The following is a 27894-nucleotide window of genomic DNA, read 5'->3' as shown; positions in this document are numbered from 1 at the left end:
ACCAAGCTCAGACCACGACCACGCCGACCATGTCCGGAGTAGCTTTGCCGAGCAGCTCCGACCATGACCTCGCCGACCATGACCATGCCGACCACGTCCCGAGCAGCTCCAACCACGACCATGTCATGGATGTGAACCAAACCCTAGGAAGGAGTAAGTGGACCAAGTCCTTCATAGACTGGCTCTGTGGTCTACGGACCAACATAGGCAGGTTCACCATGAACCGCGCCTCACCTGCGCCCGTGGACCATGGCCTGTTAGTGGCCTAGTAAGACGATGTGGCCGCACCAGCATGCACCACGTGACGGGCCAAAGCCCAGCCTGTATCCAGTCCCAACCGGTCTAGTTTGGGCCCAGCCTATATTGACCATTGATCGGTCAACGTTGACCGTTGACTGGGGCCACATGTCAGTAACACCGCCATGCGGGACCCCACCTGTCAGTATCGGAACCGAGATGATGACATCATGCTGATGTCAGCATGCCACGTGGACCAATAGGAGCGTGACACGTGTTAGCACGATATTAATTCAGCCTTTTTCCCATTTCTAGAAATGATTGAAACTTCAGAAATTCATAACTAATTCATATGAACTCAGAAAAATACAAGACCAGGACCAAAATTCATCTAAAATCGAGCTCTACGCAATGAACCCATGTTTGAGTACATTTGGCTCTTCTGAATTTTCATTGCTTTTTATGCTATTCTATAGACGTCACTAACGCGACTATAATGTGATCGTTTGCAGATTTGGAGGGGAACTAGACGGACAAGGACCGAGAGTACCATGAGGAGTATGGAGACAACTTCACTGAAGGTGCCACATCCCACCCAAATCTCGTAGCACCTATTATGCATGGCTAATATAGAACTGCTATTGCTTTACTTTACTGCTATAATCATACTATGATAGGACTTGCATGGTAGTATGCTTACTTGATGGCCTTTACCTTGATGCAACCTTACCCCTGCATACCCTGCTATTAGGCTAGACACATGCTTACTGCTATATTTTATTGCTTATACTTCTACTATGCTTATACTACATTAATGCATGGTGGGAACTGGTGTTATCTGGACTATGGGGACAGTGCTGCGTGTGTGACTTGGGTGTGTGGAGGGTGAGGGTTGTGTCGACCAAGTTGGAGTATACGACGAGCCTAGGGAAAGTCTTGCCATGGGGTGCTACCTAGGCACCCCTAGAATGGATACCTATGGTGGGTAAATGGTATATGAGGTGGCCTTGGGTGTGAACCTGTGATGGGAGGAGCCTCGGGTGGAGGTGCTATGGTGGCACGGTAAATGAAAACCCTGATGAAGACATTCTAGCTTGGTCATCCCTAAGGACTTACTAGTACTTAGATTCACCAGGAAGCCTTACGTACCACTCGCCCTATATGGTGCGGGACGGCCGGACTACTTGGTAGGATATTGCCACTACTACTAGGTTGATAGCGGACAATGTAAGTTGGTACGGGGCGTGGATGATTCCCCCACACCCTTCCGAGACTTCATGGAGACCTTGTGGACCTAGCTCATGACTCATAGTTTTAGCCACCCTAGACTAGACTTGGGGTGTACCAGGGCTGAATGGTAGAGTGGCATTATCCTAGGCTAGCAAGTGGCCAAAATCAGCCCAGTTGACGACGGTCAGCGAAGAAGGTAGATCTTGTGGTTATGTAAAACCTCTGCAGAGTGTATGGTTGATCGATCGATACATGTGTAGAGTGTCGATCGTAGCCAGGGGCTATGGGCCTTGAGACAGTGCCGAGAGGGAGTTGGCCTATCGACTGAGCGATGGTATGGTGATGGTGAGGAGATGGTGGTACTTCGATCCCAGGATCGAAATCTGGCTCTGGACGGGAATGGGGTGGAATGAGTGTGGGAATAGTGTTAAAACTTGACCAACTACTATTTACTTGATATGCTAATACCTAGGAAACCCCAGCCTTAGAATTTCCTTTTGATTATATCCAACTTGAATCCAATTTCCATAAAGCAATGCTCATAGGATGGGAGTGGCCAGTACAAATCGTACTGATAAATTTTGGCACACAGGTTCTGCTGAGGAGTATAGCTCCGAGGAGTTTGACGGATGAGGGGTTCGATCCTACGCTCGAGTTTGGCGATCTTATCTTCAAGCTATTCTGAATGAATGCTAGTTATGATTCCGCCAATGCGGCGATGTAATAATTTATGTAATTCCGCACTATTTGTACTTTGATATTAATCGTTGTATGGATGTGGTATTCGACTGGAAATTGGGTAATATGATCTACGATGGTCTTATTACACTTCGACTCTATGGATTTCCCTTCATGGAAATCAGATCGTTTCAGCCTCATTGTGATGAATTCGTACATAAGCAGGTTCGTCACCCTCTTGAAGGATAGGTATGGGTACGTTCGCCCCGAATGGAGGCATTTCCTGATAGCCCCTGTAGTCTTCTTCGTCCGTCACTCCATTGACACCGACAATCTTCCTTTTCCCTTCTAGGACTACTTTTAGCCTTCCTTTTGTCTTGTTGTCCCTTGCATAACATCTCTTGTAAGGACGAAGGGGTCATCTCTATATGCGGTCTTAGTGAGATCAACGGTAGTGAACCCTTCGCTGTCAGTGTTGATTTCCTCGAGCTGGACCCATCGGTAGTGAAAAAGAGCTGCCTTCAACAGACCATAGGATAGCTCCCATATCACCTCTATGAAACCATAGTAAGTCACCTGCACGTTGCCGTTTTTGTCGTGAACATCTAAACGAACACCACAATTTTGTTATGTGCTCTTTCCATCTTGCTTTTTTGTGTAAAACGTGAATCCGTTGATCTCATACCCTTGGTACTTAAGATATGTACTCAAAGGTCCCTTGGCTAAGGCATCCAGTTGATTACCCAACTTTATTCCATGCAAGCGACGTCGCAACCAGCTGACAAATTCCTCCTCATGTTTTTTATCCAACCAGGCCTGTGACCTGCTTGGATACAGAGTCTGCAGCGATTGCCGGTGCTTGTCAATGTATGGAATCACACCCTCGGCTTGCTGGAGAACAGGGAACTGTGCCTGTCTGAAAGAAATAGGGTCATCTACTATAACAGATTTCTCCCTGATCATTCCTTTGCCACGTAGTCTTCCCTCGTGATGAGATTCTAGAACTCCGACCCTTTTGATGTCCAGATAATATGTGCAGAACTCAATGGCCTCCTCTATTGACCATCCTTCAACCATGCCCCCTTCTAGCCTGAATCTAATCCTAACATACCTCCTAAAAACTTTCATCAATCTTTCGATAGGGAACATCTGATGCAGGTACATTGGGCCAAGGGCTCTAATTTGGTCAACAAGATGAATGAGCAGATGCAATGAGATATCAAAGTAAGTCAGTGGGAAATGCATCTCAAGCCTAACGAGAGTTTCAGCTATGTCCCGTTACAGCTGCTCTAGCGTGGACACATCAATGACCTTTTTTGAGATTGTGTTGAAGAACGAGCAAAGCTTTATGATTGGGGCGCGAACCTTTGGAGGGAGGATACCACACAAGGCAACAGGGAGGAGCTGAGTCATAATGACATGACAGTCATGGGCCTTCATAAGGCCATAGTTGAACTTGAGTTCTCTCATGTTCACTAGCCTCTTTGGGTTCGCACAATAGCCCGTTAGGACTTTGAGTTCATTGAAGAAAGAAATAAGTGCATGCTTTTCTTCCTTCTTTAATGTCCATGACGCAACCAGAAGTTCAAACTGGCCATTCTCTAGCTCCATGGGATGTAGCTCCATCCTAATTCCCAGGTGTTGCATGTCTAGGCATGTGGCTAGTGAATCCTTTGATGTCCCCCTAGTGTCCATCAAGGTGTTAAGAGTGTTAGCGCACATGTTTTTAGTGATGTGCATCGGCAAGACAGTGGCATACACTCAGAAATGGCCAGTAAGGTAGTTTTCAGAAAACCAATTTTTTCTTCCAAATGCTTCCATCAGGCGCTGCTACTGCATTGTCCCCCTTCCCAAGGACAACCTCTAGTTTGTTGAGTTCTTAAAGTATCGCAGGCCCGTCTCGATATTTTGGAGCTAAGCGTTTCTCAATAGTACCGTTGAAATCTTTTTTGTTCCTGTGGTAAGGGTGATCCTTAGGTAGGAACCTACAGTGTCCCATATAAACCATCTTTGAGTTATTTGGTAGATTTACCGCATCGGTGTCGTCCAAGCACTCGACACATCTAGTATAGCCTTTTGTCTTCTCTCCGAACAACAAACCTCGACCTGGCAGGTCGGTGATTATAGCGATAAGTACTCCCTTGATCATGACATGTTCCTTTTTGTACTCGTCCCAAACATCCGGCACACCCTTTTCAAACATCTCCACTAGTTCATCGATCACTGGTTCCAGAAACACATCGATGTCATTCCTAGGTTGTCTTGACCCTTGGATCAGTAGTGGCATCTAGATGTACGACCGCTTCATACAGACCCAAGGTGGAAGGTTGTATATATAGAGCGTCACTGCCCAGGTGCTATGATTGCTTCTAACCTGGTTGAAAGGATTCATCCCATCTGTGCTCAAAGCAAACCAAGGGTGCCTTACCTCTCCACCGATGTCCTTATAGAACATAGTATTGATAGTCCTCTAGTCATGCCCATCGGTGGGGTGCCTCATCATTGTATCTTTCTTATGCTCTTCGCCATGCCAGCGCAACAACTTGGCTAACTTTGCATATGCAAATAGCCTATGCACCCAGGGAGCTATAGGGAAATACCAAACGACCTTTATGGGACCTCCTCTAGTCTTGGTACCCTCATCTGATGGCCCTTTCTTGTACCGTCGAGCTTCACACTTGGGGCACTTGTCCAAGTCTTTGTATTTTTCTCCACGGTACAATATGCAATCATTGGAACACGCGTGGATTTTTTCAACCTCGAGGCCGATGGGGCAGATCATTTGCTTGGCCAAGTATGTCTTTTTTGGCAACTCATTTTTTTCTAGGAGCATTTTCCTTATTATTCCTAACAACTGATCGAAGCCTTTATCGCTCAATCTGTTTGTCGATTTGAACTCTAACAACATGATGTCGGCTTCCAGTTTGCTCATTGGACAATTCCTATACAATGGTGTTTTGCCATCTTGTCTCATTTTCTCTAGCTTTCTTAGTTGTCTTTCACTAAGACATCCGGTCTCTACATTACGTAGCAGCTGAGAAATGCCATCATTATCCTTGGTGTCGTCAGCTAGCATGTTCCTAAGCATATTATTAATGGTGGCCATAGGTTCTGTGTTGACACCAGGTTCCTCATCCGCATCGTGGATGGATACGTCAGGCATGTCCACATCATCATCGTTTCCCAACAGAACATTCACACCAACCTCGCCATGCATAGTCCATATCGTATAGTTTGGCATGAACCCCCTGGTAATCAAGTGCGATCGTATAGACTCAATTTGACGAAAGTACCTATGATTCTTGCAATCTGTGCATGGGCAGAAGACAGGGTTCCCATTCCCAGCATGGGCTTTGGCATTGGTCATAAACTGGCTGACGCCATGCATGTACCCCGCTTGTCCATTCGGGACAGATGCATCCACTCTCGATCCATCTCTGCACAAAAAAATATTGAGACAGTAATTACAAAGAATTAATAAGAAATCGAGCTTTATGAACAACAATTATAGCTCGAAAGTATCATTTTTGGAAAACATTATTGTACATTAATTATTAAAAAATTGAAATTGGTAGCCCCGGCCCGGTAAATTGAAAATCGTAGTAAAAAACAATTATTGCACAATATTGAAGAACAACTGTTCTACTCTACTTCTAAGAACTAATTATAGCATTACATACTAACAATGATGATCTTGACCACCATGGAATAATTAGCTAGGAATTTAATTGTGTTCATAGACACCAACCTTTTGGATGATGGATTCACCACAATTTGAGCCTTGCACAAATGTCCAATTGGAAAAGTGCTCTCTAGAATGGAGAAAGAACTAGAATGAGAATCAAGTAATGTAGCCATCAAAACGGAGCTAATTAAGCAACAAAATCAAAGGAGTGGATGTTTGTTACTAACCTTAAAGCAAAAAGATCAAGCCATTCTTCAAAATCCAAGCACTAGCTTCATGGTGAAGAGCAGCCGCAACAATAGAGGAAAGGGTCCAAACGCGCGCCTCTGTTCTCGGGATGGAAGAGAGGGGAAGGAGAGGACGGCTACAGCCTTTTTGTGTTGTAGACTTATCACCGTCGATTCTTGGCTAGAACCGACATTGATAGTGCCCAAACACTGTCAGCTCTTGGCTTAAACCGGCAGTGATGAGTGCCCGCCAAAACACTGTCGGCTCAAGCCAAAAACTAACAGTGATGTGGTCCTTCACTGCCAATTTTAGCCTAGCACCAATCATTTTTTCATTTTCAAGCTCATAACCGGCAGTGAAGGTACATCACTGCCGGTTCTCACAAATCCAACAGTGATGAGGCCGGCAATGATGTGCAAATCTGGCGTAGTGGACCATCTGCTGCGATAAAGGAGCTCTATATAGTCTAGATTTTTTTCTCAAATACGCAAAAGATTTGCGTATCATTGTATTAAGTAGAAGAGTTTAAGCAAATATACAATGCGCTCCTATCAAGCGCCTAAGGAGGTTGACCTAACACAGCCGTAGCTAGACCATCCTAGCAAAGTACCTCTTATTTCGATATTACATAAAAGGAAATAGCCAATATCGATGCAGTGATGCGACCTAGGAGATGGCCTTGGACGAGCCCTTTCCAACAGCGGGAAGAGCGTGTTATTATATCCATCTAGTGACCACCTTTGATACTTGACTTTCGTTATTATATGCATCTAGTGGAACACACTGGTCGTGTGGCTCCTAGGCCTACTGGGTTGATTAATTTAATCTTAGCTGCCGGTTGATAGTTCAGTTTAGCTTAGTAATTTGGACGGCTCCATGCAATATTTGTCTCCAAATTACCGTCCAAAAATATTTTTTGTGTAACAACATATCATATAAAAACAATATTCAATAAATTTTGTAGGATCCTCACGTAATTCAGTTCAAATATTCGAAAAAGGACATGGTGGTATAGCTTGCAGCAGAGACACAAAACAGTGATTGGTTACAAATACTTCCCATTTATTGTATTATATCTCGACCGTAGCATGTCGTCGTTACACACAGGAGTATGCAAAATGCATATAAACGTATCTTGGTACAATGAAGTGAGTCTCAATTTACTTAGTAGTGGTTGTTCTCCCATAATTGACCTTGGAGCCAATCAATTGTTCCCTTTTGCACCTGGAAAGCCTTGGCCAAGACATCATTTAAGATCGGTGGTTTTGATCCAAAGACTACATTGGTAATAGTAATTGCCCTAGGGTTCTGGCTGCTTAGTGCAGCGATTGCGACAGCTAGCTTGTCATGGATCGGGTTGAATTGGAAGTGTATGAGCCCTTGGGGGAATACAAACACGTCACCCTTATTGAGAACCTTGGCAAATAGCTTGTTTTCCGGGCTGGAGGAGGTGATTTTTATTTTACATCGGTTTTGGCTCAATCCGTATGTAAAATTAGTGTGCACACTAGTTGTCGGTGCAGAAAGTGACCAACATGTAAATATTTGTAGTTTTGCCGTACGTTGTGATCAGAGGTGGCCTAGCACTCAATGACACAATGTTTATGCTGGTTCAGGCAACATGCCCTACGCCCAGTTTGAGTCAGTCGGTGACTTTATTCTTGAGCCCAGGTGCTCAAAGTTTGCAGTGGGGTTACAAACGAGAAAGAGAAAGATGGGGGGTACAAGAGGTCCGGTCGGACTCTGGTCGAAAGGACCGAGGGCGACGGGAACTCCGCTATGATGTAAGTGTTCGAGCGTGTGCTCATGGTTTGAACCTGGTGGTTCTGCTGTTGTGTAGTAGTGAACTTGATCGATCTATTAAATCTCCCTGTTGGAAGAGAGCACATCCCCTTTTATAGATGAAGGGGATGGCCTTACAAGTGAGAGGGAAGGAGTACGTTTGCTGCTAAGTCTTGCATCCCATGCCGGTAGGTACAAGATGATGGTAGGCGCCCATAATACTGTTGGATGTCAGATGCACGTGGGAGGTTGTGTTGTCTTCTTCGGGTATGGTAGATGTCGGCGCCTGCCACACTATTGATACCTGGAGGCATGCAAGGGGTTTTGAAATGTTCGCCTGGCATGGTAAATGCCGGTGCCCACAACACTATCGACGCCTAGAGGCATATGGGGGAGCCTTACCGTATGGGAGTTAATGGCGCCCACAATACTATAGGGGAAATGTCGGCGCCTAAAACACTGCTTGGGTTTTGTCGTGCCTGGGAGGTCGCAGAGTACTGTTTCTATAGGTGTACAGGGTACGGTCCCTAGTATTGCGGCTTGACTCGTGCGCCCTGCCTTACTTTCTCCGTCCGTTTCCTGGTCCTTACCGAGTGGACGTCCCCGGTCAGTTGGTTCCAGTCGGCTCTGATCGTGCCAGTCGGAGAAGAGTAGTGAGCGGGGGTCTAGTGCATCCCTGGTCGGAGACGTGGGTCAGAGTCAGAAGCGGTGTTTTGGCCAGGCCTTCTAGTTAGAGAGGTCGTTCGGAGGCGGGCAGGAGACCGAAGTGAGCGCTTCGGTTGGAGAGGTGGGCCAAAGTCAGAAATGGGCGTCGTTCCTCCTCGGCCAGGCCTTCCGATCAGTGATTGGATCACCCTTCTGGCCTATTGTTTAGGTACTTGGGCCGACCCATGAGTTGCGCGTTGTTTGCAACATTGCCTGCTGGCCGAGCCTTTGTTGGGAAGCCGGTCCACGAGGGACCCTGGGTTTATGAACCTGACAGGAGCCCCTGAGCCCCTAGGCGATTTAGGTAGAATCGTCTGGGGATTTTTGCCTTGATGGTAGGTGCGCACGAGCGCTCCCGCGGGTGTAGTCCCCGTGCCCCTGGCCGGTTCAGCCAGAACCATCTAGGGTTTTTTCACGTCATCAGTGGGGGAGGTTTTCATTTCATCAGTGGGTGCGCGCGAGCGCACCCGCGGGTGTAGCCCCCGAGCCCCCAGGCGATTCGGGTAGAATCGTTTAGGGGGATTTTTCAACGGGCGTGTGTGTGTGTTTTTTTGTTGAGACGGAGTTGTTTAACCAAGGCATCGTTGTGCCGCCAAGGCGGTTTTGTTTTGGGATCAGGAGAGGTGGAGCTCGTGGATCCTGGCGTCGATGCGTGCCGTGGGATCAGGCGAGGCACTTAGTTTTAAGGATCGGACGAGACGGAGCTCGTAGGTCCTGGCATTGGTGCACGCCGTGGGATCGGGCGAGTCGGAGTTGTGGATCCTGGCCTTGGTGTAGCCCGTGTAGCCAAGGCAGTTAGCTTAGGAATTGGGCGAGGCAAAGCTCGTGGATCTGGATGGGGCGAGTTTGGGGTTGCGGACCTAGGCGTTTTGGCGTGTAGTCGAGGCGTAGCTGAGGGATGGGGTGAGTTCGGGGTCGCGGACCTAGGCGTTTGGTGTGCAGTCGAATCATAGACGAGGGATTGGGTGAGTTCGGGGTCGTAGACCCAAGTTTCATATCATTCCAAGTTTGAGGTTTATCAGAAGGATCTAAAGACTCCCACTAAGATAAAGCAGAATGTCGCAAAACACTAGCTAGATTTTTTACCTTCCTCCTTGGACACATAAAGCGAGTAGCAAATATGTTATCAATGGCTATTTCCCACTCCATGTACTCATCAGCACCTATACCATCATAAGTCGGTGGATACGAACAACCTGTCATTGTAAACACAAAAACAAGGAACAAATGGTGAAAGTTATCCCTACCAAATGACTACGTGGTTGAAGTGGTGTCACTTTTCATAGCAAGTGGAAGCATCTTACCAAGCTCTTACAAAGTTCTTACCAATGCAAGCAGTGGCGGTACAACCAGTGGCTGGTTCGTGATACCTATGAGGTAGTGGTACCGAGATTGCAAAGCCCTTTTCTGTACTGATCTGAAGAATTTGTGGAGCTTGGAAGGCAAACAAAGAGTAATATGTATATCTGGCACACAAGTCAGTAACATAAAGTAATGCTGAATTACAGTCCAAAATACTTGTTCTCGTTGCTGGTCTAAAATGTTCCAAGTACTAGGTGTGTGACAAAAGTACGGTGGATAGCAAGGTGACAGGTGTATGAAAAACAAGTATAGTGGATGGAAACAGCAACACAAACAAGGAACCAGACAGCACACGCTAACACAGCTCACTTTGGTCTTCTCTATGTGCTCCTCTAAATATTGTTCCTCTTTTGCCCCTCTTTTTTCTATTTTTTGGGCTGTCATTGTTTTTTTGGGAAATTTTGACTTTTTTATTTAATTTTTTTTGATATTTTTCCTTTACTTAGGAGCACAAAAGAAGTAACCATAAAAATATGAGCTGAAACAAGTGAAAGACGTGGCCTATGGATTTTTCAGAAAACTTACTCAAAATCGACAAAAAACTTGTGACCACGAAAAGAGGATCTTGTGACCACTTTTTGACTAATTTAAAATTTTCGAACCCCAGCAACGCAGGGGATGGATGGATCCAAATTTTTTTGATCGATTTTGACATATGGAACGTCAAAATCGGAGTCCATATGCGAAAACTAGACCAGTTTTAAGAATTGACTCCGAATTAGAGGACAAAACGGGAACAATGTGCCCAAAACTGGTCACAACAGCAAAGATTTGATGGAAACGATGGGGGAAAACACACAACCTGGACTCTAACATGACCTAACCAGCAACAAGACCTTGACTAGGACACAAACTCAACACGACGGACTATGAAACTGAAATATGCAAAGGCTATGGCACGGAAGGTTCTAGGATAGGAAAAACGAGTATGGCACTGGACTATGGGACGAATGCGAAACACTCAAACTAGGGAATAAATGTGAACCTGATGGTATAGCTTAGCTCTAATTACCACTTAATGGAGACGGGGATCCCGATCTTCTGTCAGGTGGTGGTAACTATTGTTGTGGCGGAGAATGATACACCGATCCGGCTTCAGATCGAAAGATCGAACCCTGCAATCTTAGCACCACAGCTCCTCTAGTTATCAACCGAGCCTCGGACTAGGTTGACCTCGCCAAGAAGGCTAATCCCTGCTGCGCAACAAAGAACACAAGCAAGAACAAGAAAGAACACAACCAAATTGTAGATGAATGATTAATCTCTCAAAGTTGGGGTCTCACAAACCGATGAACGGTGAAACTGTTCTTAACAGAATAATCTAAACAACACCCAAAACCTAATGATGGTAGCGGCATATGATTATAAAGGTCTTAGGGTCGTCTCCTACCCTGGACGCGCCCCCTAATAGGCCCAAATACGATACATGGTCCAATGGACCAAAAGAAGGTGTCGCAGCACCTAGGCAGATTCTGGATGCTGACTTGTTTTGATGATTCCTGTTGATTCTGATGATCTTTTGATGTAAAACCACTTGGATTGGCTTCCTTATCAAATTATCTTTCCATCCATATGTGGATCATCGAAAACGGAGTCCGGATGCATCCTGGGTGACCAGTTTAAGGCAGATTGATCCTAGAGGCCGAGACAAACTCGAACTTGAGTTGCTTTGGGCCTCCACCTCAAGGACTCGAACCGAATTAGCCTCGAGCCTCCTTCTTGGCTTGGACACCCTTGCTGGCCTCCTTCCCCTCCATCCCATGTGCCAAACATGGTCATATGCATGGGTGTCATGTCCTCATCACCCCGAGCCCCGTTGGGCTTTGGTAGGGGTCAGTTTGAGTTGTGTGCGTTACCCCATCCTCGGTTTCTCACAACCGAAGGGGCTAAGCTTTATCGCATGCCTTGATTGCTTAGGCTCATGTGACGCGCTCGGTGAGTTCGCTAACGGGTATGATTGAGTGGAATCCAGTCCATTGTTTGTGACAGGGTCAGCATAGCCCTCTTGTGACATTCCACTGCTCCTTTACCTGCAACCCGATAGATGTCTAGGTCGTTATGGAGACCGACTCGGGTGGCATAATGGCCTCCCCTTTGATGGAGATTCTATGGGCTTGGTGAGAGGTTTAGGATCGAACAAGAACGTTGAGATGACCCTGTCTGCTTTGGGGCAGACTGGGCCAGGGACGCACGGGGCTCATCTACATTTTCTCCCCTAGCTCTATTTGACGTGGGGCAACCTCAAGCCCTTCGTGGGCTAGCCTTCGAACCCCGGTCGGTTGTTGCTCATGTTGAATGAGGCAACTGCCACTTCATGACATAACATGGAGCGTTGTGATGCATTTCGCCGCATGTGCGATGCTTTAGTTCCCGAGCCCCCAGGTGATTCAGGGCTCAAATCATCCGGAGGGCACGGGCATATGGAATGAATGCATGTATGAATGATTATATTAAGAAATAGCTAGGGTCAGTAGTGTTACCTTGATGACTCGAGTGACGGAGTCTGAAGAGCTCCAATCGGAGATGTCCGACCAGGTCCCGTGCTCGTCGTTCATGATGGAGTCAGCATGGCCTACATGGGGCATCCCTTAGCTCCTTACCTGTCTCTCGGTGTTATCCTGAGCAGTTCGATCGACTTAGGAAGCCCGATGGTCTCTCCTGGCGGAGATCCCATTTTGGGTTTTTCCAAGTCCCGCCTAGGGATGCGAAGAGCTGCCTGTGTGCGGTGGCACTTTGGTTCTCGCGCCCGACATGTGGTAGTGGTGGGCCATACCCAGGCCATGTCCCGTCGGATCAAGCACCGTTCCATCAGCTAGGGCATGTCTCATCGGTCAGGGCATGTCCCATCGTATCCCATCTGCATTAAATGGGAAAGGGAGAGGTTTTCTTGCTCCATCATTTTGACTTTCCCGATCAGTGCATCTTCCCCAACTGCTGCGCCCTTTTCCTTAAGTCGGAGAAGGGAGAAGGTTTTTGCCCCGTTCCTTCGCCTATTCCCCATCTGCCACCTCCTCTCATTTTTGTTCTTGCCGAGAGTGTCTTTAAGAGCCACGACGGTTCCTAGGAAATAAAAGGGAGAGTGCAAGGGTGAGGAAAAACTCACAAATCCTTTCGCGAACCCAGAGTGAGATGTCGGACTAGAGGTCATCCACTGTGAGGGAGTCAGTGCTGAAGGCCTTCGCCGTGAAGGGGTTTCTACCGCCGAAGAAGGTGGTGCACTGGAGGGCTCCCGGGAGGGAGGAGTTCCCACAACCTTGCCCTGGCAAGGTGGTTTCCTTTCTTGGCTTCCATGAGCGTGGGTTAGGATACCCCGCACACTAGTTCCTACGCGGGCTTCTCAATGAGTGGGGTCTGGAGCTACAACACCTCCATCTGACGGGGGTGCTGCATATCGCCGACTTCGTCACCGTCTGCGAGGCCTTCCTCGGGGTGGAGCCGCATGCAAACTTCTTCCGACGGCTGTTCTCTGGGCGAGCTTTGCTAGTGGGGAATCCACCCAAGGACATGTCGGTGGGGGGCTTCGCCCTGCAGAGAAAACCAAGCACGGGGGGCTCGTATCCCCCATACATCCCCTATGACTCCAACCGGGGGTGGCACGGGGAGTGGTTTTATATCAGGAACCCGGTGGAGGCGCTGTTCCCGGCATTCACGGGCGGAGATGCGGGATAGTTGGTCATGGGGCCCCTCCCATTGGGAGAAGAAGAAGGTGGAGATCATCGTGGAGGAGCTCCAGAAGCTCTGCGGCATGGCCTTGATGGGGTGTGGGTGTTCCACACCCTCTACCACCATTGGGTTGCTCTGTTGGCAGAGAGGGCACGGCCGATGTGGAGGTACGATGGCCTGTCGGACCCCGATCACGCGTCGTCGGAGGAGCTACCGGACGGCGAGGTCTAGAGTTGCCTCGACCGGGTGCTGTAGCTAAAGCCCAATGAGAAGGTCAATGGAAAGCCCAAACCTCTCAACGCCTCGGTGGTGTCCAAACTAGTATGCTCCCTTCTCCTTACTCCTTGTTCTTTTTGCCTTTGCTTTCTTGCTTTTTTATTTTGAGTCGCCTATTTTGTAGGAACTTGATGCTTACAAGTCCTGGTCGCACCTCCCGAAGGGGCCAGAGGGCGCGGCTCGGCAGGCCACCCAGAAGGAGGTGGCAGATGCCAAGAAGAAGAAAGCCGAGGTGGCTCGGCAGAAGTATGAGAAGGAGAAGGAGATCACCCGGTGCATGAAGGCTAGGGAAAATAAGAGCGATGTTGAGTTAGAGCTCGAGTTGGAGGATCCCACAGAGGTGGATGACATAATTTTCTCCGAGGAGGAAAGCTGGGAGGTCATCGTGACCTTGGTAGAGCATCACGACCCGGCAGCGATGTCTACTCGTGATGAGCAGGAGGTAGAGAGGCGTGCCGTGGTTCCCGTGCTGAGGAAGCATGCGGCAGACATGGACGCCGCCCATGAATGGGAGGTGAAGCGGATGCGGTCACCACGCCCTGCGGTGGCGTCACTAGCCTTGTTCCCACCTACTGCGGGTGCAGCCAAGCAAGCCAAGTGGTCAGAGGAGCGGGCTTGCACCCATGCATCGCCGGGACCGGTGCCAGCGCATGACTTGCAGTGGGAGGATGCCCCGCTTGTTGCTCTGGTCAACGTGTCCCAAACTGAAGGTCGCGGTGATGACTCCGCCCCCGCCTAAAGTGAGGGGGCGTGGGTTGCAACCTAGGAGCGGTCCTTGCCCTTTGGGCCCATCGATGTCGGGTCTTGGTTTTAGAGTCATGCCGCTTACCTCCTGGTATGTTTTTCTTTGTTTCTTTTTGATCTTGCTGTTGAGTCTTTTTGGAGTATGACTGACCTGTACTTTTTGTCAGTGACCGGACAATGATGGGGTTGAGCATTGCCCCAACTCCCATGCAGGAGGTTTGGAGGCCCACCCTGTAGCGTGCTGTAGCGAGCGGTGGGGGAATAGGTTGGTGGCAGTGAGTCCTTCCCTTCCGAGGGTGGTGCTCCCTGGGTTGGTTGCTAGTACGGCGGTAGCGGCGGCGATGGTGTTGGTGGCGATCCCGGTGGTGACGGCGTGGGCTTCACTGGAGGTGTCCCTTGCGGCCCCTCCTCCATCGGCTGTGGTGGAAGAGGAGAGGGAGACCGAGCTCCCTGCCTTGCTGGGCGGGCTACATGGCTCACCCTCATGGTCGGAGCTGAAGGCTCTAGAGGGAGACGTGGTCGGGATGGAGTTGGAACGCCCGTCAGTGGCCCATGAAACCAAGGTGGTGGAGATCCCTTCCGACGATGAAGCAGATGACGTGGTTGAGCTGCCAGCACTATCGTGGGAACTGGCATTGGTTTGGTTAGAGGCTAGGCCCTCCGGTAGGCTAGAGGAGGGTGACCTAGAGTGGCCCTGCCCTGAGGATCCATCAATGGTTTGGTTTGTCCTTCGGGATTCCTAGGAGTGTCAGCTCTAGGACATCCTTGGGAGTAAAGGACTCGCCATGGAGTCCGATCTCGCCAGACTATCGGTGAAGCTTGAGGATGTCCAGGAGCGGGTTAAGTCCACCCAGTAGTTGGTCAAGGTCGACCTGTAGCTCACCATGAGGTGAGTTTCTTGTGTTTGTCCTTGACCTCTTAGTCTCTTATTAGTTGCCTCAGCATGCTTGCTTCTTGTTTTTGTAGGGTCTGCAGGAGATGCCGTCCCACAAGTCCCGTTTCCTCTAGATGGAGCATGCCCAGATGGCCGAGCTTGAGCGTCAGCTAGAGTCCACCCGCCATGAGTCCTAGGACCGGGTGGTCGAGGTGACCATGGTGCGGGCGGAGGAGCAGAGTGGGGCGGAGTGGGCGACCATCGCCGAGCAGGCACTTTAAGCGGTGAAGGCCTACCGGATAGAGACCGATGTGGGGCTATGGAAATCCATATTGGACACCGAGGTGGCGCTCCAAAAATCCCTAGAGACCCTTGAGTCAGAGCGAAATGCCCTGGAGTCAGAGCGGAATGCCCTAGAGTCGGCGCGAAAGGCCCTAGAGTCTCTACGTAGTGGGTGATGGATGCCCGCCGTGAGGACATAGTCAAAAGCGTGTGTCGGGGGGACATCGCCTAGCATGCGGATGGCATGAAGCCTGGGTTAGAAGTGGACATCGCCCCGCCTTCAACCGAGCCGAATGTCGTCCCGTCAGGGAGTGAGCAGCCCGTGCCATCGCTGGTCACACCAACAACAGATGCTGCTGAGTAGTCCCAATAGCTCATAAAGTATAAGTAGTTTAGCTGATGTAAAAAGTTAAGTTCATGGGGGGAGCCCCTGTGTAAATGTTCTTGTGTTCTCAATGACTACAGTTGGTTTTGTTTTTTGTGATGGAGTCACTCCGTTTGGGGAAGCTTGTCCCATTCGTTCCTTAGTTTTACCTTAGCATATTTTTTTATTCTTTCTTTTTCATACTTTCCCGTTCGTCCCATAGGCTGCAACCTTAGGAGCTCAGGGCATGGCCCGTGAGGCTCAGCTGCTCGTAACCGTAGGTAGAGGCAGGGTGTGATCGGTCGGAATATTTTAAAGCAAAGCTACATAAGGTAATTTAAAGGAATGAACTACCCTTTGGTTTGGGTAGGAAGGAGTTTCACCATATGATAGTAAACAAAAAGAGAGGTAGTAGTGCACCCCCATGGAGCCCCTGAGCAACCTAGGCCAAAAGTGTTCGGGTCGGGGCACTTTTATAGGAGCAAACGTTAAGTAAACAATGGTAAGACTGAATTTTAGGGGAAGAAACGACATAGCTATTCCAAGCGTTGGTGAGAATGTCATCGTTGTCGTCCTTCAGTCGGTAGGCGTCCGATTGGATCACCTCAACCTTCAGTCGTCCAGATCCTTGTTCGTTACGCCGCCTTTCTTGGCTGTTGCCTCTTCGCCTTTTTCTTCCTTCGGCCGCCAGCCTATCGCAGAAGGCGCTTGAGGACACCGCAGTCCTTGTAGAGGTGTTTGACGGGGTAGGCGTGGTTGGTGCACGAGATCTCCATGAGCTCGTTGAAGTGACCCGGAAGGTCCTGTTGGGGCTGCTTGCCCGTGTGATCAGCCATGGCAACCAACACGGAGTTGGCTGCTCGGCGGTGATCTTTTCTATTCTTTTCCCCCTCTATGTGGAGGGGCCCTCAACCTGATCCTGGTGCTTGGCCTTGCCTTTTCCTCGGCCTCCATTGGAGCGCTGCAGGAGTGGCACTCGCTGGATGCGTCGGACAAAGGCACATGGTCCTGGGCCTTCTAGGCTGGGACTCCAGTCACTTCTGCAAGCGTCTCGGTTCGGCCCGAGCTGCTCGTGTATAGGTGGTTAGTATAGAGCAGTCACCATGTCAAGACGAGGCGGAGATGCGGCCTCTTGTGCCGTGCTTGGCGGCTATAGCGGTGAGCGGGTGGAGCGATTCGTCTGGTGCGTCCCCACTCCTCTAGTGGGGAGAAAGGCCGTGAGTCAGTGTCGCGATGTGGAGCTCTCCGCCTATTGAACTGTAGCGGTCTCCACTAGTGCCCAGAGGTTCTGGTGGATCGCCTATTCATGGGGGTCGTTCGGCTTAGGAAGGCAACGTAGAAGCATTGCCACAGCGACGATGTTCTGATTGGCCCAAGTGAACTATGGGGGATCGTTCCCCCTATCCATGGTGTTGCACTGGACCTGACGAGTGCGACCCTAGGCGCTGCTCGCTGGTTTGTGTGCACGGGGCATAGTGTGGTGCGCCGAGCGTGCTAGCGCAGTCGACTGCTGGTTCAACTATTATTGTCGTAGCTCCTCGTTGTGCTCCCGTGTGAGCTTGGGGGTCTCCGCACGAGGGTCCGGAGTGGTGTGAGTCTGCAAGAACTATGTTACCACCGGTGGCTATCCTGGAGCATCCGCCATAGCCCACTCTCAAGACGGACGGTGGCTAGGCACCATGTTGCAAATGCTAGAGCCGTCACTCTCAACATCGTCATCCATGAGGTCAAGAAAATAGGTGGGAGCATAGCTCACCATCCCCATGAATTCAGACGAGAGAGGGGGCGGCGCCGGCATCCTTCGGAGCCCCCGGGCGTACGCATCCATGGGAGACGTGAGGCCATAGGGGAACCGGTTGCATGTGGGTCACAGTGGGGACAACGGGGTCCCTCTGGATAATCAGCGGGAGATAGAGAATAGCAAGTAAATAATAGCATGTACATTACTCATAGCGGGGTTTGAGTAGAGAGTTTGCTCAGAATGAAGCGCAGATGCCTTGTTGTTGAAGTTGTCGTGCGTCCCGGAGCCGATGGAGGGTGCCCCTCCAACAGGCGCTAGAACGAGTGCCTCCTCACGAAGGTCTAGTACGCCGGGCCGGTCGGTGATGAAGTCCAGGCTTCCAAAGAGGAAGGCCTAGGATGGCTCGAAGACGAGTGGAACCCACATCCCAATAGGTGGGAGTGCAGGAAACTCTAGTGAGCCAAAGCGAGTCATATCGCCTAAGCCCGCCATGGCGAAGGTGGTGAAAAGTGGGCCATCCGATGACCAAAAAGTGTTGAACGTACAACGTCTTCCCCACAGAAGGCGCCAACCATCGGTGCAGAAAGTGACCAACACGTAAATATTTGTAGTTTTGCCGTATGTTGTGATCGGAGGTGGCCTAGCACTCAATGACACAAGGTTTATACTAGTTCAGGCAACGTGGCCTATGTCCAGTTTGAGTCGGTCGGTGACTTTATTCCTGAGCCGAGGTGCTCGAAGTTTGTAGTGGGGTTACAAATGAGAAGGAGAAAGATGGGGGTACAAGAGATCCGGTCGAACTCCGATTGGAAGGGCCGAGAGCGACGGGAGCTCCACTATGAGCTAAGTGTTCGTGCGTATGCTCGTGGTTTGAACCTAGTGGTCCTGCTATTGTGTAGTAGTGAACTTGGTCGATCTAATGAATCTCCCTGTTGGAAGAGAGTGCATCCCCTTTTATAGACGAAGGGGATGGCCTTACAAGTGAGAGGGAAAGAGTACGTTTGCTGCTAAGTCTTGCTTCCCATGCCGGAGGGTACAAGATGATGGTAGGTGCCCATAACACTGTTGGATGTCAGATGCACGTTGGTGGGGTTTTACCATGTTTGCCTGGGACGGTAAATGTCGGCGCCCATAACACTATCGATGCCCAGAGGCATGTGGGGGAGCCTTGTCGTATGGGAGTTAATGGCGCCCGCAATACAGTAGGGGAAAATGTCGGCGCCTTCAAAACTGCTTGGGTTCTATCGTGCTAGGGAGGTCGTAGAGTACTGTTTCTGTAGGTGTATAGGGTATGGTCCCTGGTATTGAGGCTTGACTCATGTGCCCTGCCATACTTTCAACATCCGTTTCCTGGTCCTTACCGAGCGGACGTCCCCGGTCGGTTGGTTCCAGTCGGCTCCGATCGCGCCAGTCGGAGAAGAGTAGTGAGCAGGGGTCTGGCGCATCCCTAGTTGGAGATGCAGGTCGGAGTTGGAAGCGGTGTTTTGGCCTAGCCTTCCAGTTGGAGAGGCCATCTGGAGGCGAGCTAGAGACCGAAGCGAGCGCTCCGGTTAGAGAGGTGGGCCGGAGTCAGAAATGGGTGTCGTTCCTCCTCGGCCAGGCCTTCCGGCCGATGATTGGATCGCCCTTCTAGCCTGTCGTTTAGGTACTTAGGCTAGCCCATGAGTTGCGCGTTGTTTGCAACGTTGCCGGCTAGGCTGAGCCTTTGGTGGGAACCGGTCCGCAAGGGGCCCCGGGTTTATGAACCCGACAATATCCATCTAAATAGCTAATTCTTGCTTGCATTAGAAAAATTAACAGGCTTGTAATTTATAGGTGTCTTGGACTAAACACCGGGCTTCCAAACATGCCCTTAAAGTGAGTGCATGCATACCTGGAGAGTGTATGTCAGCCACACAGATGTCCTGGAGTGGGCTAGGGTCAGAAGCAATGGCCTGAGAAAGTGACCAATACTAGAAAAAAACGAGGAGAAAGTAGGTGGCGGGAACCATCTAGTTTAATTTTTCACTCGCTTTTATGATTGTGCCCTTCGAACTCAGCTATAGATAGCTGCTTGTTGAGTTTGCGTCTCTCTATTGATGCTTTGGGCATGGGGATGCATGGTGTGTTTATATAGGCAGCCATAATGGCAAGTGTGGAGACATGAACACGTTAATCTCCTACAACTTAAAAGAACAAAGCATGGACATCTTTTGGTGCAACATTTGTTTTGGTTCGTCCATCTGCCGACCCTGTGCGATATCCTGCGCAATAGAAAAAGAAACTTCCATCCCTACGATCCCCGCCTGCTTTGAAGGAAACAAATTGATCACCTGAGGCCACATGCATGGAAGGAAACAATCATGCATGGAAGGAAACCGTAATCATGCATGGAAGGAAACAATAATCATTTACTCTTTTTTCAAATAGTGGTCTTCATTTCGGAGCCCTTCATGAAGTTTAATAATGTCTGGGGAGCTAGGCTTGTGAGAACTTACTCTTAATTGGGTTGCGAGCTAGGGATGTAGCACTTTAATGGGTGTCTTGGTTGAGTTCTACAACTGCCAAAAATTGATGGTGCTGATAAGATTGACAATCCTGTAACTCTTCAGTACCATTCTTTTTTTCAAAAAAAAGGAGGGCAAATGCTACTTATGGTCGAATCCATCTTTTTTTGTTGTTTTGATTTGATTCCCACAGCCCACAACCCACATGTTAACTTTCAGATGTGTTTGTAAAGAATCAAAAGGAGTTGGCCTATTGCCAATCTTTCTTGTCATCTTTTTCATTCTTTATATTTATACTAGATAACGTGCCCGTGGGTTGCTACGGGATAACTAACAATTTATACTAAAAACACGCGGATCGTATGATAATATAACAATACTGTAAAAATTAAATACCAACGTTAAAGTGACATTTAATCTAAAAAGCAAAGTTTATGAATTTAACACAGTCATGGAGTGCGCGGCGTCGCAGGCTTACAAACTCTACTTTATAGACCTTTCTGTGATGCGGCTAAGATAATGTTTTATATTGGCAGGAAGAAATCTCTGATATCCATTTCTTTCATTGTAATCCATTTATCTGAACAATGTTTGAGGTGAGGGCACGGTTATAGTTTTTAGTAGCTTTGCGATATTGTCCGAAGCTATGAGATGATTGATGTCTTGCAATGATCCTTTCATTAATTTAGTTTTCTTTACATGTTTAATTGTTTATTCAGTCTATTTTATAGGCATGCCCGTAGATAATGGATGACAAAATTCAAGCATCCATAATTTATCTCTTTGACTTTAAGCATAAGTTTTATTTTTATTTTTTAATTGATATATTGTCCTTTTGTTTTTACCGTAGCATTACCACGGGCATTCATGAAAAACGAAGATGTCTTTACACAGCAGAAATCTTTCAAGAAGATCATGCATAGATTATTCTTGTATTGAATATTATATATATACAATCACCTAAATATTCTAATTAAACTATAAAATTTTGAATTAGGATACGAGGTAAGACATGCAAACAGATATTTCAAAACTACCTGTAGAGTCCAAAGAACTTAATAAATAAATCCTTCTGAAGGCAATGCAAATTCTCTCTAATCTTTCATTTGGTGTAGTTAGTATTATCATAGTACCCGCATGAATTCACGGGAAATAAATCGTGGACAAAACGTGAACACTTTTTAGTGCAACATTTTAATATGGGTCCATCGTCCTGCCAATATCCTTGAGGCAGATCACATAAAGAATGAGAGTCCCTCTATGAGATTGCTTACAAGAGACTCAAACTTATATCTGATCATGGTAATGTTAAATTGCTTTGCATCAAAAGCATAAGTAATGATAAACGGGGACATAGGTTTTAGTATGCATAGTGGAGGAAAACTCAACCGTGGCCTTCTCAGCAACTTTTCTGAGCCTTTGTAGTGCTAACTTGTCCTTTCTCAGATAGTCAAGAGGTGCACCATAAAATTATGCACCACTAAAAAAATATCACCATTGGTTGCCTTGACCTAAAAAATATGTCAAAATTAAGAATTACAACACCTAATTCAACATCTTGAAACATACACTCAAGTGGATACCTTATTCTATAATATATGTTTATGTGGAATAGTCCTAAAGCCACACATATTTATATGGTGAGTAGAACATACTTTGTTTTAAAAATTTATGAGAGATTTTTTAAGACATGCAGTATTATCCATGTGATAGGCACTAATATTTACATATATACTTAAACCTGTGTGTACAAGATTATATAGAGATGCAGCAGAACTTATTCATGGATTTATTGGCGCATGAAAGAAATGGATATCGGAGAATTCTTTCTGCCGATATAAAATATTATCTTAGCCATATCACGAAAAAGTCTATACAGTAGAGTTTGTGAGCCTGCGACGTCGCGCTCTCCGTGACTATATTAATTTCACGAACTTTGCTTTTTGAATTAAATGTCACTTTAACATCGGTATTTAATTTAACAGTATTGTTATCTTATTGTGCGATCCGTGTGTTTTAGTACAAAAGATTTAGTTGTCCCGTAGCAATGTACGGACATGCTACCTAGTGTCTGAAAAAGTCCAAGTTCAACCTGCTGATGAAACAACACAATTAATTATCATATACTATATTTCTCAACCTTTTCAAACCTACCTTGGTTTTAATATGTATTTTCACACGCATTACACTAACAAATCCAATGGGATCTCTTTGGAACGCGTATTCTTTCTTTTCATTTGTGTTTTTGGATGGAAGGGTCATGCTTATTATCCTTTTAAAAGTAATTCTAAAATAATAGGAAGGAAACCATAAAATGGGTAATAATTACTATATTTATCTAAATTTTAACACAGGTAAATGAGTCCTTTTGGTATATATATATATATATATATATATATATATATATATATATATATATATATTATTGTTGATAGGGAGAGATGAGATTCGTTTTCTAGTACATCCGTACTAAACAAGAAAAATGGAAGGTTCAAATGCATCCATCCTTCGCTCACATACGTATATAAATTAGAAAGATTCAACTACTCGCTAACAAAAGATAGAAACAGTCAACAGTGCGGAAGCCTCTCTATATATTAACACAGGCGTCGTCATGTATAATTAATATTATTACTTTGCACGCCGATTATATAAGTATTTAACAATCTCCATGTGCCGTGTCGTAATTCGTGACCACTAGTTTTTTTTTTTTTTTTTTTTTTTTTTTTGAAATCTTCGTGAGCACTAGTGGAGTCATAGCAGATTCGTGTTTCCAGTGTTAACTTGGTCACCATCTTTTTGGGAGCTGACATACATGAATTAGTCGAGTGGAATGGTTCCGTACCAAGGCAGGGATGAACAGGTAAAACTGTAGCTACCGCACAGGCTTTCCTTTTGAGATAAATCAGGTGAAGCTTCCATCTATCGTTACAAGACCAAACCATCATCTGTTCTTCATGGTTTACCAGTGAGGCCATACCGTAAGCCTGCAACCTGCTATTCTACAAGACACTAGTACAAAAATAAATTTTACAGGTGGCTCTCATTTCTAATAGAGACGGACGACGACTAAGGAAACCGTTCCTAACCTTGGCGGGGAAAACTATAGCTAACGAACTGTCGCTGGAAATGAATTTTCAGGAGCAGTTCTTGTAACACCCGGTTTTAAGGACAAAGCCGAATGCACATCATATGTGAGCCCTGGTAATTAAACCTCACATATAGCTACAAATGAAGGGGCAATATCAATTCACAATGCTTAATATATAGCGAACTTAGCAAAAGAGATAACCTTAGAAAGCAATCAGCGGATAGACAACTCTGATCTCCGGGTGCAGACTTCACTCCACTGGATCCAACTGACTGGTTGATCACAAGCCTAACTTCTCAAGTCTCGGACAAACTGTTATCCGGCCTGAGGTGTGGGGGAAATTGCAAGGGTGAGTCTATGTCGAACTCAGCAAATATAACAACAAGGTAGTGTATTCCATAACCACATGATCAATGAACATGAATAATCAATATCTTAAACAATTAACATAAATGATCATCTTAACAAGTAAAAGTCATCATCTCTTATGTAAGGGTTCCAAGGCCGCTTGTATCCGTGAGCACGGCTAGTATACCAGTTTATTAAACTCTGCGCAGAGGTGTATACTTTCACTGTGAGTCGTGATTTGCCCTTTCGCCCGAGGTGATCAACCTCTTAACCCACTACCAAGGAAGGCCGGCAGGGTTCACTATGAAGCCTTTCAAAGGTTCCGTCTAACCGGGAAGGGCCGCAGGGTCATCGGATATAGGAACCCCCTTTCAAAAAAAAGGCCGCTTCCATAGCTAGGCTCAACAGGACAGAGGCTGTCCTATACCCAACTCGCAGTATCCTCTAAGCCGGCTAGAAAAAGACCTCATACTGAGCTAAAGCCAGAGCCATATAGCCCTCACAGCTGTACTCCGAATGATCACTTACAAGACAAGTCCTTATGTTGCTAAAAAGTCATCTTGTTTATGTTTATAGCATATTCATTAATCAAGTTTCAAGATCATGATCACAGAAAGAAAACCCAAGCTATACTTGCCTTTAACACCGATCCTTCAGTAAGCTCTAATCTTCAATTCTGCAACTTCTGTAGCTTCGGTACTCAGCTTCTGATCACCGGCGCTTACCAACAATTCTGGTTCTACTCGCGGATCAAAGCACACCAACAAACATACAAGGAAACAAAGTAGACTAAGAACAGCAGAGCAAGAGCTTTAAAACAACGTGCTAAGAGAGAGCTCGTTGCTACGGTCAAAGAAACGCAAGAAACACCGATAACCGAACTATCTTTAAAAGAAACGACTAACGGAGTTTTAAATTATACAAAAAAAGAGATAACTACAAGCTCGATTAATTTTAGTTAAACAAAATCAGAGAGTGGTTATTAGTTCAGATTAGTCAAATCATAATTCAATTTAAAAGCCAAGTTAAATCTAGTCATATGTTACCTATCAATTTTGTTATATATTTAAGCAAATTAAACACTAACTTTGAAAAATAAAAGGACATGTGAAACACCTACTCAAACTACATATCAGGCGGCTTAAGCTAAATAACTTATAACTCAAAAGTACATTGATGATAACAATTAATCATATTAATATTTATATATAAAATACCAAAGTATAAAACCTATATATTGATTTTTAGTTATGAAACTAGTTGCATGTATATATAAATTAAACCAACATGTTTAACTATATATGGAAAAACATATTAAAGTCATTTTAAATTTACTTTACAAAAGAAATAAATATTTGAGAGCATCTACGTCTAATATATGTAATATGGTTAAACTAATCATATTTTAATGTATAAACTAGCATGTATTATCTAACCAAAATAAACTTTAGCTTTTCAAAATAAAAGAACTTGTGAGAACCTCTAATAGAACTGTATCTGACGTCTTGTTAAACTAAGCAAACTTATAATACATATGTATGACTTTTAAATTGGAAAACTAGTCGCAGGCATATTAATCCATTTAATATTCTATTTATAAAATTTTCAAGCATGTAACATGATTAAAGTCATTGCTATCATATAGTTTACATCGGCATGGTCGCAACACAAAAAGAATGGAATTACAACTCTACGTTGCTTTTAATTAGAAAACAATTAAATTAGTACTAATCAAACTATATTTAAATCAATAAATTCATAATTGGGTGACATAAGATACGTTAGTGCTACTGCTTAGAGCGTGACTTTACGAAACTAACGCGACAAGAACTACCCGAACCGGATTTAAAACGAAGAAACGGAGTTTAAAGACTAGATGGCAAACTCGTAATTACATCGTCTTGTACCTTGTGTCATCCTCCCGATCTGAGCCTAAGCATGGTGATGGCCTGCTGCTAACGTGCGCAGGGGGAGGGGCTTGGGCTGTTGCAGATCGTAGCTTCCTTGGCCATTGGAGAGGCTACTGCTGTCCTCGTAGGGAAAGGAAGGGGCCTCAGTCTGGGATTTTTCATATAGTGAGGAATATGGATATCGACGAGCTCTTAAGACATAAGATGAACTGATATAAGAAGATAACTTTGCATTGATCTAGAAGGAAACGGGTAGAATTTTGAATAAAGAAATAATTGACGCATGATTGAGTATAAGTAGATGAGGCATATAGATGTATATATACACATGCAAAAGCAGCATGCAGCAGTGGTACGTATTCAATGGCACCGTGTAATTAGCAGAGAAGAAAGGAAACACGAAGATGCAGATGCTCACCAATGAACGGACAGAGTTAAAGATCCTGCATGGCGGCATGGCTGACAATTCTGGTGGTGGCATCGCCGACGACGACGACGGCGAGAGAAAGAGCAGAAAAATATAATTTATTACACGAAGAATTTCCCAAACTAGGGGCTCCCCTTACGGTAGTTTTGGTGTGCTTTGCCCAAGGGGTTGGTAGATATATATAGGAAAAAAAACTCCCCACATATACATCAACTAGCAATATGGTACTAATTGATATTGCACCCTCCACCTTTACTAATAGGCCTAATTAATTATTAAAGCCCATTAGTAAATAAAGACATGGGCCTTTGGGCATGAGGAAATCTGAGATATTTCATTATTTTCGGAATTAATTAATTTCATGGATAAAATAATTCTAGAAAAGCCCAGAATTGAATTTTAAGCCACGAAAAATACTCCGAAGGCTCCGAAAATTCAGGGAAAATTCTCAGAGATAATTTAGAACAAGACGAACCCAAATAAAGTATTTGGAGCTCATAAAAAGATATTTTGGAGCATTTAAAAATTAGATTATGCTCACAAACAACTCCGCCTATGGTGGGGCGTCTTTGGTGTCCCAGCATAGCAGGTCCCAAGCCCTGGTAAAGGAGGAGGGTTGTGTTAGGCGTGGCGAGCCAATGTAAAAACTTAGCCACTTAAATGGAGATGAAACCCGAAAGAAAATCGTTGGAGCGTAACCCTCTTAGCGACGCGCCATATCGGAACCCGGGTATGGTGTTAAATGGGCAAGGGCCAGGTCGTCACCCCCGTGACGCGCTGTGTTGTGATCTGGGCATGGTGTCAAGTAACCAAGGATCGGGTCGTTGCTTCCTTAGTGGCGCGCTACATCAGCGCCCGGGTGTAGTGAAAAATGAGCAAGGGTCTTCGCATCAGAGTCGACGGGTGCGAAGGGTAAGGAAGCTAGTCGAACCAATTAGGATCCGTTTAGGTAGTTGGAATGTAGGGTCACTTACAGGTAAGTTAAGAGAATTAGTTGATACCGCGACTAGGAGGCGTGTAAATATATTATGCGTTCAAGAGACTAAATGGAAGGGTCAGAAGGCGAAGGAGGTGGACAATACAGGTTTCAAGCTTTGGTATACAGGGATAGTCGCGAATAGAAATGGAGTAGGAGTTTTGATTGATAAGAGCCTCAAGAATGGTGTGGTGGGAGTGAGAAGGCAAGGAGATAGGATTATCTTAGTCAACCTTGTCGTTGGTGATATGGTCTTGAACGTAATTAGTGCGTATGCCCCCCAAGTAGGCCTCGACGAGAGTGCTAAGAGACAATTCTAGGAAGACTTAGATGGCCTGGTTAGAGCTATACCTAGTAGTGAGAAGCTTTTTATAGGAGGAGATCTTAATGGGCATGTAGGTACTACAAGCGCAGGTTTCGAGGCTGTTCATGGAGGTTTTGGGTATGGTAGTAGGAATCAGGAGGGGGAGGAAGCTCTAGACTTCGCGGTAGCTTTTGACCTGATGATAGCCAACACTTTCTTTAGAAAGAGAGAATCTCATCTAGTGACCTTCAGTAGCGGACAACACTGTAGTCAGATTGACTTTGTCCTCGCAAGAAGAAAGAACAAACAAGCATGCTTGGATTGCAAGGTGATACCAGGGGAGTGTGTTGTTTCTCAACATAAGCTTTTGGTGGCAGATTTTGGTTTTCAGATGCGTGCCCATAGGGATAAACAAGCTAAGATTGAAAGAACAAAGTGGTGGAAACTGAAAGGGGAGACGTCAGAGGTATTTAGGGAAAGGGTTATCAAAGGGGGCTCTTG

The 27894-nt window shown here is 46.3% G+C and overlaps 1 pseudogene; it reads right to left on the bottom strand.

Annotated features, from left to right (window-relative positions):
• LOC136502311 (germin-like protein 12-2) overlaps positions 1-19842 on the bottom strand; it is a 44566-nt pseudogene extending 24724 nt beyond the window's left edge.
• Positions 19843-27894: the final 8052 nt, after the last annotated feature.

The sequence above is a fragment of the Miscanthus floridulus genome, chromosome 13 (assembly GCF_019320115.1).
Source record: "Miscanthus floridulus cultivar M001 chromosome 13, ASM1932011v1, whole genome shotgun sequence".
Taxonomy (NCBI): domain Eukaryota; kingdom Viridiplantae; phylum Streptophyta; class Magnoliopsida; order Poales; family Poaceae; genus Miscanthus; species Miscanthus floridulus.
This window is presented reverse-complemented; position numbering and strand designations above follow the sequence as displayed.